General features: G+C 33.5%; 1 long non-coding RNA gene across 1 annotated transcript; it reads right to left on the minus strand.

The window, feature by feature from the left end:
- Positions 1–4,015: 4,015 nt before the first annotated feature.
- On the minus strand, positions 4,016–8,075 carry LOC136804724 (uncharacterized). The gene is made up of 3 exons (XR_010846294.1): positions 7,928–8,075; positions 4,478–4,618; positions 4,016–4,241 (listed from the first exon to the last, which is right to left on the minus strand). It is a non-coding gene; the product is annotated as an uncharacterized lncRNA (long non-coding RNA).
- Positions 8,076–15,621: the final 7,546 nt, after the last annotated feature.

Here is a 15,621-nt window from a genome sequence, read left to right on the forward strand (position 1 = left end):
AAACGAAAGTAGTTGAAACTTCTAGAACATTCTCGAAAATTCTGAAATATGGACTCACTCGCTAAGATAAATTTAATGATTCCGCTCTGCAAGTGTTTGGTAGGCGTGACCAAGCATTCGTAAACATTATCTTTTTTTTAATGGCGGATTTCAGCATGCTGTCAGACTTGCTCTGTTTTTTTGTATTTTTGTCATGTTTTTAGTGTTTTTAGAGTACTTAAAGAGGATTATATTTCTTTTAGCATAGTATTTTATGTTTGTGTAGTTAGTAAATGCACCAATAAAGTGATATTAATCTTACAATTAAAGAACTGTCCTCGAAAATCACTACACACAACAACACAGACAACAGACAAGTATGATCTTCATTTTTACAGGTATAATTTTTGATTAAGTTGTGTTGTAAGACAGATTATTATTTACTAAGTATTTCACAGAAAAATTTATGGCAGGGGATGAGATCGGGTATTTACCTTGCATCAGTGGAGGCAAACATGCATAGCCCTCTGGCCCTCAAATGAATGACCCGCCTGGTCATTAAATACAAAGTTAAAATCAAAACAAAAATGATAGAGTAGAGCTCTGTGCGGAGCTGCATAGTTCATTTGTTTTGAAATTTTGTTGCTTTGATTGGTCAGTCATTTGATTGATGGCTATGCAAGTTTCCCTCCATTGATGCAAGTTACCCGACTTCACGGTAGGTAGGTGAGATGTGTCAGTTTCCAGACTCTCCCACTCTAGATAACTATTTCCAATCGATGACTACTGTAAGTAGTTGGTCTAATAACGATATCCCTCGTTTAAATTCCGACACCCTTCTTTAGAGAAAGGAATAATATGAAAGCTTGAATCACTGATTGAAAAAGGATTATTCCTCTCTGACCACTGTATATATAAGCAAAGAAAAACAGTTTCAATCTTTCTATAAATTTCAGCTGATAAAAAGGGAGTCGGAATTAGAGGAGGGGAGTCGACACATTAGACCAATTTACGGTAATCGCTAACCAACCGATTGATTGGATATCGATTGATCTCAATAATCATTGAATTGATAGGTAATCGAGACTATTCTAACTGATAATAGATTGGTTTTTCGTTGATTGGCTGTCGATTGATTGCGAACAATATCAAACAGCTTTAGAGTCAATCGATGGAAAATCCATCAATTGATAGCCAATCAAAAGCTTCCCGTAAAATCTTGATTATAATTGGCTATCGATTATCAAAAACAATCGATATCCGATCCATCAATTATTTATCGATTAGTAATCGATTGGAAAGGGATATCGATTGTATCGAATTGATTTTTACTATTTATTACTTATTATTTTATTATTTCTATATTTTTTATATTATAAATTTAGGCTACATTCTTAATATTTTTCATTTTATTAACCATATTTTTTGTTACATTGGCGAGAATAACTTTGTATAAAGTTTTTGCTAATCAAATAATAGAAATAGAAATAGAATGGGAGAGTCTGGCATGTTGGATGGGCGCTTCGTGGGATAGTGGTCATTAACCTTGAATAGACCTTTTTTTAAAGAGGCAGCCTTTGAAGCCTTTGTAGTATAGACCTTTTTTTAAAGAGGCAGCCATGTTTGAATAATTATGTAGTCCAGCATAAAAACAATGATACAGCCATACATAATTACTGTATCATGTATATTTTAAAAATTATGCATGGCTATATCATTGTTTTTATGCTGGACTACATAATTATTCAACATGGCTGCCTCTTTAAAAAAAGGTCTATACTACAAAGGCTTCAAAGGTTTCGATTCCTACTGGCAACGGTTCTCAAAAAATTCTCAAAAAATAACAGTAGTAACAAAGTTTTAGCTTTTAAAAAAGGTAAAAAACTTTTGCAGAAAGAAAATTGGTTTAAAAATTTCACTATGATTTCCACCAAATTTAGAATATTTCATGTAATTTTCCAAATTAGTGCTTTTTCAAGCTTTCAAACAGTTATTTTTCTTATCTAATTGCAATATTTTGCCAAAAATAGCCCTCATGGTCTAATCAAACTCTTTTTATATATATTTATTTTCCAAGGCATCATCAAAATTAAATGCCTGCCACAGTTGATTGTGTTTGATTTTGTTTTATTGAGATTGCATTATATTGTATCTGTCATCAAAGTCTGTCGTCCCAAAAGTATGTAGATTCTTTACCTTTCAAACAAATTCTTAGCACCAAGTTATGCTAAAGTAGAAAGTTATACAGGAAAGATACATTAGAGGTGAACGAGGGTGAACAATCTAATATGACTAAAAGTTTTTGAAATATTGAGAAACTATGAAGAAAAAGGAAAGAAGATGAGTAAAGTGAGGATTGTTACTTTTTGCTTGTGATGACGTAAAACTATAGTACATTTCAACATTGAGGATTTCAAATCTCTGCACAAATTTCACGTAATTCTCTAAGATAAAAAGTTACTGTACAGCCTTGTGGGCTAAAATATTGATAATAGCAAACATGACCAAAATAACAGAATATAGAGTTTGAGCTTTTTGATATGTTTTGGTTTAATTTGGTTTAAATTCGATTTATCTACAAGGTGTAAACCTTTTGTATTTTTGTAAATTTTTGTATATAACTTTGTCAGATTGATATTATTGTTTATTTGTCAACACAGGTCAGGTTCTATATACAAAACTATATATACAAACTATATACAATTTCATATATATTGGCAGCAAAAACTGATTTGGACTGTAACTTGGCCACACTGGGACAGTTCACATTTAGGTGGCAATAAAGCTCTAGCTCTAGCCTCGTTCTATTTATTGCATTCTTTTAATAGTAAAGGGGGAGGGAGTACTTAGACATGAATAGGTGCCAGGTATGTGCTGATGCTAAGGTTTGGTTTTTGACCTTCCCAAATCTCTCTGAATTATTTAAGGTACGAAACTTGAAAAGTCAAAAAAAGATCTCTAGAAGGTTAGAAATTTTTTTGAAAATTGTTCTTAGAGTCACTTTTTTGCCTTGTCTCTGTAAGGATAACTTTATTCTCTGTTGGAGCCAGTTTTTCTCAGGTCTGACCTGACATTCTCTAACCCTAGTACTCCCCCAGTCCCGGTCGTTTAAAATGATTATTTCATCTATGAATAATCAAACACTGTGCGAAATTTTCGACTCTGAGTCGTCTTGTTTTATTATTATGTTTAGAAATTGCACTTCAATTGGGATTTCAATAGGAATTTTTATCCCCATTCAGAAAAAAGATTCGCCGGGGCTGTGAGACAGGTTTGTAATATCTGCATTTCGATAAAGATTTTTATTCCCACAGTGGTGTCAAATTTAATTTAAAGCTTGATATTTTCAGTTTCAGTTAGGCTGTTTTTCTAAAATTTTCACAGCATGAATTGTCAGTTTGAAAAATTCTAAATTTTCAGTTTGGACTTTGCATCATCGAAAATCTCGGATCGTAAATTTAAGATTTAAGGGAAAACAAAAATATGTTCATAGTTTCTTAGGCAAAAATGGGTGCCGGGTATGTGCGAGCCATAAGGGTCCCTTTTTCACACCCTCTCGAAAGTCTACCAAAGGGGGGGGGGCAAAAACCAATAAAAAGAAAAGTGAGTCTCTGTAAGGGTCCAAAAATCACGAAATTCAAAATTTCCTCTCTCAAAGGGTCATGATTTTCCAAAATTTTGACAAAATTCGAGTGAAAATCGACAAAAATTTGAGAAAAATCTCTCAAAACGCAAATTTTTCCTTTCTCTAAGGTTCTCTTTTGACTTTGACATACCCGTCATACCTCGCACACCTAGTATCCCTCCAGGGACAATTACCATAATTTCGAATAGGATACAGAAAATGATCAAAAAAGTGACTGAACATGAAGGGTACTATTATGTTAATTTTAATCTAGGCCGTCTAACCCAATTGTTATTACCTTTTTTCGCGAAAAATATTGTAATATTGTAACTAATAACTGACTATCGCGTCTTGGCCAATGACGTCATAATCATGAAACCAGAAGACAACAAGAATATGTCATTTTCTGAGTTGAATTTTCTGAATTGGTTTTTATCGAGTAAGATAGATTTTTTAAAAAAGTTGACATTTATCATCAAATATATTACAAAAAAATTTCAAGTATTGTAACTAATTTCGAATTGCGAAGTGTCCATATCATCTGATTGTTTTGTTATCGTTGAAAAAGTTCTTTCCTTTTGCTCAAAAGAAGAATCAGAAAATTTGACTAGTCGTTCATTGTTCTTCCAAGTTGAGCCTGAAAATTAGAAAATTTTAGGCTTTTTTTTATCATTGAAAATTATATTGTAAAAATAGAGGTATCTTTTACAACTACTTTTAAGGCTGCCGTCTTAAGTTTTCAGTTAAAAATTTCAGCCATTTGATAGAGCCTTGATGTTTATAGTCTTACTTGACGGCGAGCTGTCCAAAATGCAAATTCTAACTTTATTCTACGGATAAAAAATTGATACACTGAAAAATAGTGATTGGTACCTTCTTCCTCTTCTTCTTGCTGGCCATTTTGTTTCCATTGACAACATAATGGCGGTGCAAGTAGTGCGATGATTGCGAAAACCAACCAAATAGAGAATAAACAAAACGCCACCAGATAAATACTGCATGGTTCTTCCGAGCCTGGAAATTAGCAAAAAGAGGTTGCGATTATACGCTAGAAGTTTCAATAGGGAATGCTTTGATTGGCATTAGATATGCAGATTGTGGCCGTGTAGCTCAGTCGGTAGAGTATTTGCCTTACAATCCAATGAATGTTGGGTAATCTGACCTAAGCGGTAAGTCACGGGGATCTGAGAGTAGGAGTGGCGCTCCACCTCAACATTTGACCTCCCAAGTATAGCGCAAATAAAAAAGGGGATAGACTCCCCCACTCCCGGCTCCGCTGATAGCCACCAGACGAATTACTTACTACTTACTTACTATGCAGAAGGTCGATGTTATGAAAAGATTACAAAAAGTTTTAAAAAACATTTTTACCAATTGGGTTGCCTAAGGGCCCAGCCCAATTCTAAATCGCAGTCCTAGTGTTTTGAGACTGGCTGACCTTGATACTATCGTACTGTGAGTATCACAGCCTGGTCAAAATATTTTCTCTGATCACTGGCCTTTGATACTCAGGGAAGATAATTGGCCCCGTTTTACATTAACCAACCATCTTTTGACATTTCTTAAAATTAAACCGGCAGCAAATGCACACGACTACAATCAAAGGCATGATATTTGATAAAAAAAGTGATCCCCTGCAAAATATTAAACACCGCAAATGATATTTAAATGCTCTGAGTTAATCCTGGAACGTGTGGAGTTTTAATTCTAAGGTTTAACACGAGACTTCAGGATCCAAAACTCAAAATGCTTCTAATAATCAATAAATAATAACTCCAAAATCGAAATATCCAATGAAATAATGTGGAAAGTACCATGGAAGTACAGTGGAACCTCTAATAGCGCTCCGTTATGCAAACGTCATAATTATTACTTTTCAAATTTGTCCGACATTCAATCCCATAATCCCTTTCACTTTGATTTCAAAATCGTGAGAGTTGTTACATTTTCTTTGTTATAAGTGTAATTAATGTGCACAAGAAATTAACGCAATGAACGATGTGATTGAAACTCGGGCAAATAAAGAAAGTGATGTCTATTTTTAGATTCACCACGGTGTGCTATTAGCGGACACCATCGGGGAAAGGTGTTAGTGTCCGCTAATTAGAAGTGTCTGCCTTTTAGAAACTTTTGATCTCGGAGCTCCAATTTTGAAATTAGGCCATCCCAGGGAGTCAAAAATACAAAATTGGGGTCTAAAGTACTTATCTGCAGACACTAGGCCATAGAAGAACAAGAGAAAGGTTATTAAAACAGAGCTCGAGTGAGTGGCAAGAGGTTAAATCGAGGTGGTGGGTACGGACTTGATGTACCAGTGATTTATGATTCTTTGGCCCACCTAAGTTCGTTGAATGGTTCAAAGGAAAACTAGAAATTTGTAGAAATAATTTGAATAATAAGAAAAAAAAAATTATTAAGTGCTTGAAATAAAAATATCTAAAAATTTTTTTTTCGATTTTGGACGTCTGTGATCCGTTTGATATTCAATGTCCGCTAATTGGAGAGCTAAAATAGGGGTTTTGGCAATTTCGTGCGAAAAAATTTGTCCGCTAATCGGAGGGTCCGCTAATTGAGTGTCCGCCTTTTAGAAACTTTTTTATGAGGATTTGACTAGGAAACGGCCGGGGAAAATGAAATTGTCCGCTAATCAGAGGTGTCCGCCTTTTAGAGTGTCCGTTAATTAGAGGTTTTACTGTACTAAAATCGCAATTTTCACATAAGCATACAGTATATGGCCCCCAAAACGGAGACGGCCCCCAAAACGGAGGTTTTCATTAAAATGAAGATTCTGACTTGTAGATTTATCAGAATTAATCGATTTTTGTTTATTTTGAAAGAATGATGGTTATACTTAAAAATGAGCATGTTTTTGCTGGTTTGAGACAGATTCAAAATAACATATTTGCGTCTAAAGGAAATATTTTAACACCAAAATTAGATAAAAATTGCATATAACTCACTCTAGCACCTTGGATATTAAAAATAAGTTATGAAAACGGGGTAAAGGAAACTTTCTACACCTAATGCCGTTCAGAAAGTGCAAATACATCTGTGACTTTAGAGGCTGGGTAAAAGATATAGCATCTTGAAGGTCAACCAGTATTTTGGAGCCCTAGAATCAGCATTGACAAAACCGAAAATTCTAAATATGAGAAAAAGCAAAAAATTTTGGGATTCTATTCCTATCACCTTGAGTTAATAGTTTATAACAAAAAATTAACATTATATATAAAAATTTTCGCTGAATCAGCAAAAACGGCAAATTCTGTCATTTTTTTGCAAAATATAGGAGAAAAATATCTTTAAAGCTTAATATTTTCAGTTTCAGTTAAGCTTTTTTTCTAAAATTTTCACAGCTTATTCCATACATGAATGGAACTATTTTCAAAAGGGATTTTTTTCAAAAACTTGATTAAGACGTTGTTAAATCAAAATTATCATTTTGAAAATTTCTAAATTTTCAGTTTGGACTTTGAAATATCGAAAATCTTCAAATATTTCATAAAAATCCTAAATTTTACATCCATCGGGTCGTAAATTTAAGGGCAAACACGTGTAATATGTTCATAGTTTTCCCCCCTATTACCACTGGGCTTAATAGTTTGATTTTAACTACACCTCCGTTTTGGGGGCCCCGCACCTGCATTTTGACAACCAGGGGTATACTGTAAAAATTTTATCAAATAAATTTATGCCCAAACCCCTCTAAATCATATTTCAAAACTATGGTCAAAATTTTGTATTCATATCTTAAAGATATCTCGAGAAATCGCTAAAATTTCAAACCTCCGTTTTGGGGGCCACTAGAAAAAAGCTACCTATCTTTATAAAGCGATTGAAAAATATTGTTGAAATTGAAAATTTTGAAAAAGAACTAAAGAAATAAAGTAGAGATGTTAAAGGTTTTCATGCAGCAAAAATTTTTGTAAAATCTCTTTTCCTCTAGATTTGAGAGAAATTTCAAATTTGATCGCCGTTTTGGGGGCCACATACTGTAGAGATTAAATTCTGAGAAATGTTTTAACCTAAGGGACCTTAGATCACTTGTGCCCCCTCCCAGCGCATAAGTCAACAACAAGTTTTGTTGGCCAGATTAGGTATAAGACAGCCGGTCGGAGAAAAAAAAGGATAATATTTTTCCCAATTAAAAACATCGAAAAATCTCAGCAGAGACTATTATTTAATAGAAATACCAACTATATATCTTCTCGCATTTTACTAATTTTAGACCAGAAAATATCTAATCATAAAATATATAGGTCTCGGTTTATGAAGGATAAAAATAGCAGTGCTTTTAGAAATCAGCGTCTAGTCTTTACCAACCTTCTTGCTTTCCAACCAATTCCATTTCAAAAGACAACAGAAATGAACTTCATTCAAAATTCTACAAAAATGCAGAAGCTTGTAGCATTTCAAAAAGAGATACAAACAAGCAAAGATGACAAGAAAATTTATTGCCGATCTATAGCAGCATTTTACACTTTAATGAATTTTTATCATTCAAACTCACAAAGATCAATTAAAGTGCAGTGATGATATTTTTTATTGCCTGCTACCTTTTGATAACTCTTTAGGGAATTATTGCGTGTAAATTGTGAAATATATCTTTTTTCTATAGGAATATCAGTATTCGATTTAAACAGACGCTTTCTATAAGACCTTTTCTTAAATTACGTCACGAACATCGCCTGCCTCGTACTTGACGTTTATATCATGATTATGCTGAAAAAAAGGGATGGGCTGGAGTTTTTACAAGAGACTTCACTAATTGGTTATTTGAAGTAATAGAGATGACGCGTTCTTTAGAAAAGGTAACAAAATTGTTTTATTACAGGTTAACGACCAACCAAATCAAACGAGAGCTTGTAAAAACTCCAGCTTGTCCCGAAAAAAAGCCAACCTCACTCAATGAAGAAAGACACCCCTGTCTCACCACCAGCGAGTTTATAAAGTTGTGTTTATTTGAGACGAAGAAGGTTAGCTTTTTATTTGCTAGATCCTGATTGCTGAGGACGACGGTCAGCGTTTTTGACTTTTGACAAGCAAGTTAGTAAAACTTAAAACCTAAATGAACAAGCACAGGTGGGACCAGAGACATTTTGTGCTGTACAAATCCAAGACAATGTAGAAAGTGTCATTTACCATTAATTAAGCGACCCTGGTAAAAATTCTTGATAAGATCTGAAAAGATCGTTTAAGATCTTACAACGATTCTTAGGCAATCTTGAAAATTTCTTCCAGCAAAAAGATCTTTAAAGATCTTGTAAAGAAATCGCTAAGAATTGTCAAGATTCTTCCCGCGTATTTATAGTAAGATAATTATTATTTCTTATTAAGCTCTTAAGTAGAATCTTACGAAATCTTAAGCCATTAAATATTTTAAGATTCTTTGCGTAACTTGTAAAGTTTTTATAAAGAGACTTTCCAAATCTTAACTAACTATTATGTGCAAAGAAGCTTTAGGATTCTTAGTGGTTCTTATCAAGTTTGGGTTAAGAATCTTAAAAACACGTGAATTTCGGGTTATGATTGTTTTTCATAAGAAGGAGTCTTTAGACTCAAGGAGAGCAATCTCTAAGGATAGTATTTACGAAGCAGTTTTTGGTCAGCTTCGAAATACGATAAGTGGTTTTTCTTTTGTGTGTTCGTTATCATTGACTGTATTAATGAAATAGTTGATTAATGGGAAGTATTCACGAGGTCATCAGTTGAATGCTGTCACTCGAGCGAAGCTTTCGGCCCTTATTCAATAACTGAACGGGGATAGTAGTAAGATTTCGTCAGCGACCGTAGTGCAGTGGTAGAGCATCCGTCTACGGTGCACAAGGTTGTGGGTTTCAACCCCCAGCCGGGTCATACCAAGGATTTCCAAAATGGTACTTGATGCCTCTCTGTCTGATGCTCAGCAATTAAGAGAAGGATTAAGGGTAAGTGGAGCAATCCCTCCCCTACCTTCAGGTAGATAGCTATCGAAAGAGGAGCCTTCGGGTAACCTCCGACTTACTTTTACTTAAGATTCCGTCAAGATCTTGAATCACTGTAAGGGACAAGAATCCTATTCAAAACTTATAAAAGAGTCTTATCAAATCGTTAAAGATCTTGAAAGATCTTGGCACGTTCGTAGTAAGAAACTGAAAAAGAATAAGCAAAGTTTCTTGATAAGATCTTTTCAAGAACTTTTCAAGAATTTTTACCAGGGGAAGCCCTTACCGATCTCTAATTTATGCCTCATTCAGCATGTAGGGACCAAAACAATTTGAGTTCTTGCCAAAAGTTCTTGGGAATTTAACGAACTGTAATAATGATGTGATTGGATAAATGAGTGTTGAAAGTTAATTTTAAATTCTCTATCCCGGCCAAGATCTGGAAATTTATTGTCTTATCCCGGTTCAAAATCACATTAATTAAAAAAGGCATATTAGTGGAAACCATAATAATCATTGAGGGAATGCCCCAAAGGGGTTAGAGAGGAATCTTCAACCTTTTTCAAGCAAAAATAAGTGAAGCCATAAAGTTTACCTTGCATTTAGAAATTTTGTTTGAAAGACACACGGATCATGTGTTCAGGATGGCAAATAAGTGGCTTCATTTCCCATCCAGGAGTTTCGGATCTAGCCCTTCCGGGGCTTTGAAATCAATGATCAGAATCACCAATGCTTTGAAATGAAAATTTTTTCAAACCCGGTGAAATTCCTTTTTTTTCATAGTTACACCGGTGGTTCAAAAATTCACCGGGTCATTGAGACAGGGGTGTTTAAAAAAAGAGATGGCGAAATGAAGATACAAAATCGTTACGAACATCACGGAGCCATCAATTACGTAATTATAAACGTTACTACGTAATGCTTTACAAGTACTCAAAACCGCAGTGATATAAACTTTATAGCGCGCCATATTTGTAAATATTGTCAAAAGTTTTGAGACAATAAGAGTTACATAGACAATCATGTCTTTACATTTTTTAATACGTTGGTGACAGGGCGAATATAGAAGAGATGTGAAGCTGATATCATAATAATGTCTCTTGTATTGAAAATCACTCTCTCTTCTCTCGTTCGCTCTCTCACGCTCTCTGCCATTCGATTGTCAAATACTGAGAAAGAGAAGGAGTTGATAAAAAAGGAGAGAGAAGATGTATAGACTACATTAGAATGACGGATTATATGGTGACTGTTTACTAAGAACATAGTATGGAACATATTACATTAAAATGGTAGTTTGGGTTGATGCTAAAAATATAGGGTTTCTATGGCTTTAGATTTGCATTTGTATTTTTCTAGAATGGACATCCCTTGTGAGCATATTATAGTCTACTCAGAAACGCAATTTCAGTAGAAAAGGGTTAGAAAAAATGGTGAAGGGTTTTACTTCTGGAGTCACTGCATCATTTATTGGTAAACTCACTTTTACGACGAGCCTATTTGAACGCACAATCTCGTAGTTTAAATCACAATTGGAATACGAGCGAAGTTGTAGGGGTTGTTTGTGCTTGTCGTGAAAAAATATGGGAAATGTATTAATAAAGTGTTAGATTTCTTATTTCAAAACAAGAAAAATTGTAAAGACAACATGGATTTACAAGTAAGATAATGCAGTGTTTTGATCGTCAACAAAAAAAGTTTAAAAAAGAGGATATATTGTATACTACCAATATAATTAATATACAGGAAGCTTTAAAAAAGGGTTTGGATGGTCAGTGTAGTAGTAGTGAATGTTTACAACAGATGGGGTAGTAGTCGACGGAAATAAGCCGTACTACCAAAGATTATAGTAATGTATCGAGTTGCCTTTATGATTCGGTATTTAGGTAAAGGAAAGTACAGGTACCATTAGATATAGATAGTATGATCATGAGATTATATGCATTATGAATTGGTTTCTTGCCTAGAACACTCTACTTTTTGGTGATCAGGACTTTATTTATAAAACATATGATCGATTGATTGCGTATGATTATGACCCAGGTACTACAAGTGACAATATTTCTGTTTATCAGAAAAACCTTCAAAACATCAAACTACGATGCGTATTTTTGTCAACACTAATTACTAGAGTAATTTGCTTTAATAATGACTGTCAAATACATCACTGATTGTTTTTTCAACGTTTTTAATGAAACACATTTTTCACAATGGTAATTACTTCATTAGTGGAAAGTTTGAGTTGTTTTTTTTGAAGAAGTTTTGTTGTGTATTCGCTTTTGGAAGCATTTGAACATCAATATCTCTCAATTGAAACATTAATGTATATCTGAGAAATTGTGCTAATTCATGTCTACTATTATTCATTTTTCAATATTCGTTGTTGTTACTTTTAATGAAGGACTGTGCTGGTTTAAAAAGAACAGAATCAAAGGACAAATTCTGATTATACGTAGTACTGTAGTAAAGAACAGACATTTTTCCTCATAGGGGACACGTTTTTGTGATCTTTCAAAGGTTGTGCTTTTCATGGACTTGTTGTTTTAGTTTTGTTGTTGTTGATGTAGTAGTCGAGAAGAGATTTTGATCAGCATTAAATCTATGTTAATCTTGAAGTGATTTTATCTTTCTCATCATTGCAATGTACCCTCCTGAATAAAAACGGTTTTATAAGGCCCTACAGTATGATATTTGAAACAATATTTTTAATTCATTGTCTGAATAATCATTTTGAAATTTAATTTCATTTTGATCTTCATTTCATTTTTCGATAAAGTCAAATGATGGTTCACAATAAAGAGTAAAGAAAAGAATGAGAAAGCAATGCAATCAAAAACTACTAGCATCTTTCTCTTTTTGCTCTTCAAAAATATTAGGGATAGGTCATTTGACTTAGTGGAAAAGTCTCTTGAAGACTATTTAAAAGTTAACGAATCCAAATAATACTCTTTAAGATACAAAACTATTTTCTTCTTGACATTAAATCTTTCTTGCTTCTATATGTGGCGTCTGACTCAGAAATTTAGACATAACATCTTGCTTTTAAGCTTCTTTTGTCATTTTTGTAACTTTAGTGAGAAAATATTCAAATTATGATAAAACAACATTACTTTTTAAGGGTTATAAGTGCCCTCCGTCAAAGCCAATAATTCCATTGATATTTTAATTGATTACCTTGCTGGAGTTTCCAAGTGTTAGTATATAAACGTTTTTGAAGGAGAAAGAATGGACTTGGAATGCTTTATAATAACAAATAAGACGTGATTCAAAAGTTGTTGGTGCCTCAACTCTAGGTCAACATTATGGGTTGGAAGAAGAATTCGTCCCTAGTGCTAAAGTTAATCTGATACACACAGCCATTTGCACAACTTATCGATTCTGGAGAGAGTTAAATCAAGATTCTATGAATTCTGGACACTGTCTTTATTTTTACATTTTTTCTCTACAGAAAAATTTTCATCACAACACAGTCAATGTTATAAAGGTAATGATTGATTTGTAAACACAAGCTCTTGATAAAGTTAAGGAAAAGGTCAAGAAACCTTTTTAGCACATCAACGATATTTTTGATGATTTTTTTCTTTCCTTCTTTTTTGACTGATATTAGTAAGGATTAAGATTTCCAATCAATGAAATTTCTACTTTTTGGTGAATTTATGTACACGTTTTTTTTTTATAAGAACGTCAAAAAATGCCTAAAAATGTTCTTAAAATGTTCTTATTTTCAGCATTTTTTGAGCATTTTGATGTAATTTCTTAAGAAATTGCATGTTTTTAAGTCTCCAAAGCCTTTGTATGTTCTTAGAATGTTCTTAAATTTTTGGGCCTCGAAGCCTTATGTTCTTATATAGTTTGTTCTTATAGAAAAAACGTGTATTCAGAAACTTGAAACTCACGTGAACCTAGATATAGTAATACATATATATAATAGTAACCACGTGACTTGACTGAGTAGGAGTGGGGTTGCAGCGAAACGCTTACGATAACTTGAGAGGCGTAAATTTACTACACCCCTGTAACACCCCCTTCTCACAGAGCCGGTAGGATTTTATCAGCCAGTGTAGGTAAGAATAACGGACCAATACTCGATGGGGATTGATTTTCCCATGTTTTTTTATGGCTGGGGACTTGGATTCCATTATTTTCTAGCCAGAAAACACAGTGGGGAGGGACAAAATACCACAATATTTAGCAGTGAGTATTCACTTATCTGGTTATTTTCAGCGGGGACAAAAATTAGGATATGATTTTCCACTGTGGACGATATCTTTACCAATTTTCCCACTGGGAAGGGGTCTCAGTGGGTCTGTGAGAAGGGGGTGTATAAATCTTTCCACACAGTATTTTCAATGAGAAACAAAACTGGAGCTAAATGATAACATGCTGAGGAGAAAACCTGATAAACCCACAGGGTTGTAAAATAACGTGCAGTGGAATATACGTTTTTTATAAGAACAAACTATATAACTATAACTATATAAACTATAAAGAACATAAGGCTTCGATGGCCAAAATGTTAAGAACAAGTTAAAAACATTTTAAGGCTTTGCGGACTCTAGAACACCGAATTTAATAAAGAAATTGACAAAAATTCTCAAAAAATGGCGAAAATAAGAACATTTTTGGGCTCAAGAAGTTAAGAACATCCAAAGGCTTCAAATTGTATGCTTTTATAAAAAAAGCATAAATTGTAGAGAAAGAAGAAAGTTCGTGGACAATGAATTTTTCAGACTCGAAGTCTGTATTTGGCTAGCCTGGATATCCAGGCTGTAAACCTTATTTTGATGTTTCTAGTTTCTACTGCAACTGAAAAAGCTTGATCAAACATCGTACCCCTAGGTTGTTGAATTCTCAACAGAAAGTGAAGAGGCCGACATAAAGAGGTCTTCCCGTATGATAGTATTTAGTTCGTTAATACTGTTAACAAATTAAGATTCTTTAAGCTAAGTATGGGAAGGATGTTGCTCTTGAGAAAAAAATTCAATTTTGTAATTCGATTTCTGTTCAATACTATGAGAAGGAAATAGTGTACGTTTTTTTTATAAGAACAAACTATATAAAAGAACATTTTAAGTTTTAAGTCTCGAAAACACCCAATTAATTTAGGTAATCAAAAATATTCACACAATGGTGAAATTAAAACATGTTAAGATCATTTTTAGGCTTAAAACTCAAAAAGTTAAGAACATTCTAAGGCTTCAAAAATTTAGCATGACGTAAAATGAGAATTGAAAGTATTTTGCGTTATTCATTAGGTAAAAGTTTCAACGAAGATGGCTAAGAATTCAGGTATTTTATTCCTCAGTTTTTTCTACGTGAAGTTTCCCATATGCTTTCACTACTGTCTATCATTTAGACGATAAAGTGATTTTTCTTTTACAATCTCATTGTTGTGATTTTTGAATGTAAAATGTTAAAACTTATGAAAAATTAGAATAAGAAAAATTGCACATATAGAAAGTATAGACATCTGAAAACACATTTGGAAGCTTGTTGCTTCAAAGCAAGAGCGAGGAAAAATAATAAGATTATACAAATGAACTTTGCATACAATTTCAACTGTATTTACTTTAGCAAGTCTGCAGAAAAATCTTCCGAATATTATTCACGCAATCTCGTTTGTTTTTCCGGAGAAAGCTTACGGGAAAGGTGAAATAAATTATCATCTTTACAATGATAACCAAACGTGTTGTTTTTATAGAGAGAAGACAAAAGTATTGTTGTGAAAATTGTTGATTTTTGGATTAATATGTACTTTGTACTCTGAAGAGTGACGATACATCAATGTTTTAAAGTAAATAATATTTGGTCATCTTTTAGTGGTTTGTACATGATTTTTATGGAGAATCACTATTGAGATTGTTTTGTCAAAACCAAATTTTTGGTTTATCCCAGCTGGCAGGGGACCTGGCACACAACGTTGTTTCAACGTTTATCTAACGTTCACAACATCATATAACGTTAGATGAACGTTGAAACAACGTTGTGTACCAGCTGGGATGATACTTAGGCGAATCTGATCACACTTGACATCCCTGTATCTTTGATAAAAAATCTTGCTTGAGAAATAATGTTGGCGTTGGAATAATTATGGGA

The sequence above is a fragment of the Clytia hemisphaerica genome, unplaced genomic scaffold (assembly GCF_902728285.1).
Source record: "Clytia hemisphaerica strain Z4C2 unplaced genomic scaffold, Clytia hemisphaerica genome assembly, whole genome shotgun sequence".
Lineage (NCBI taxonomy): Eukaryota > Metazoa > Cnidaria > Hydrozoa > Leptothecata > Clytiidae > Clytia > Clytia hemisphaerica.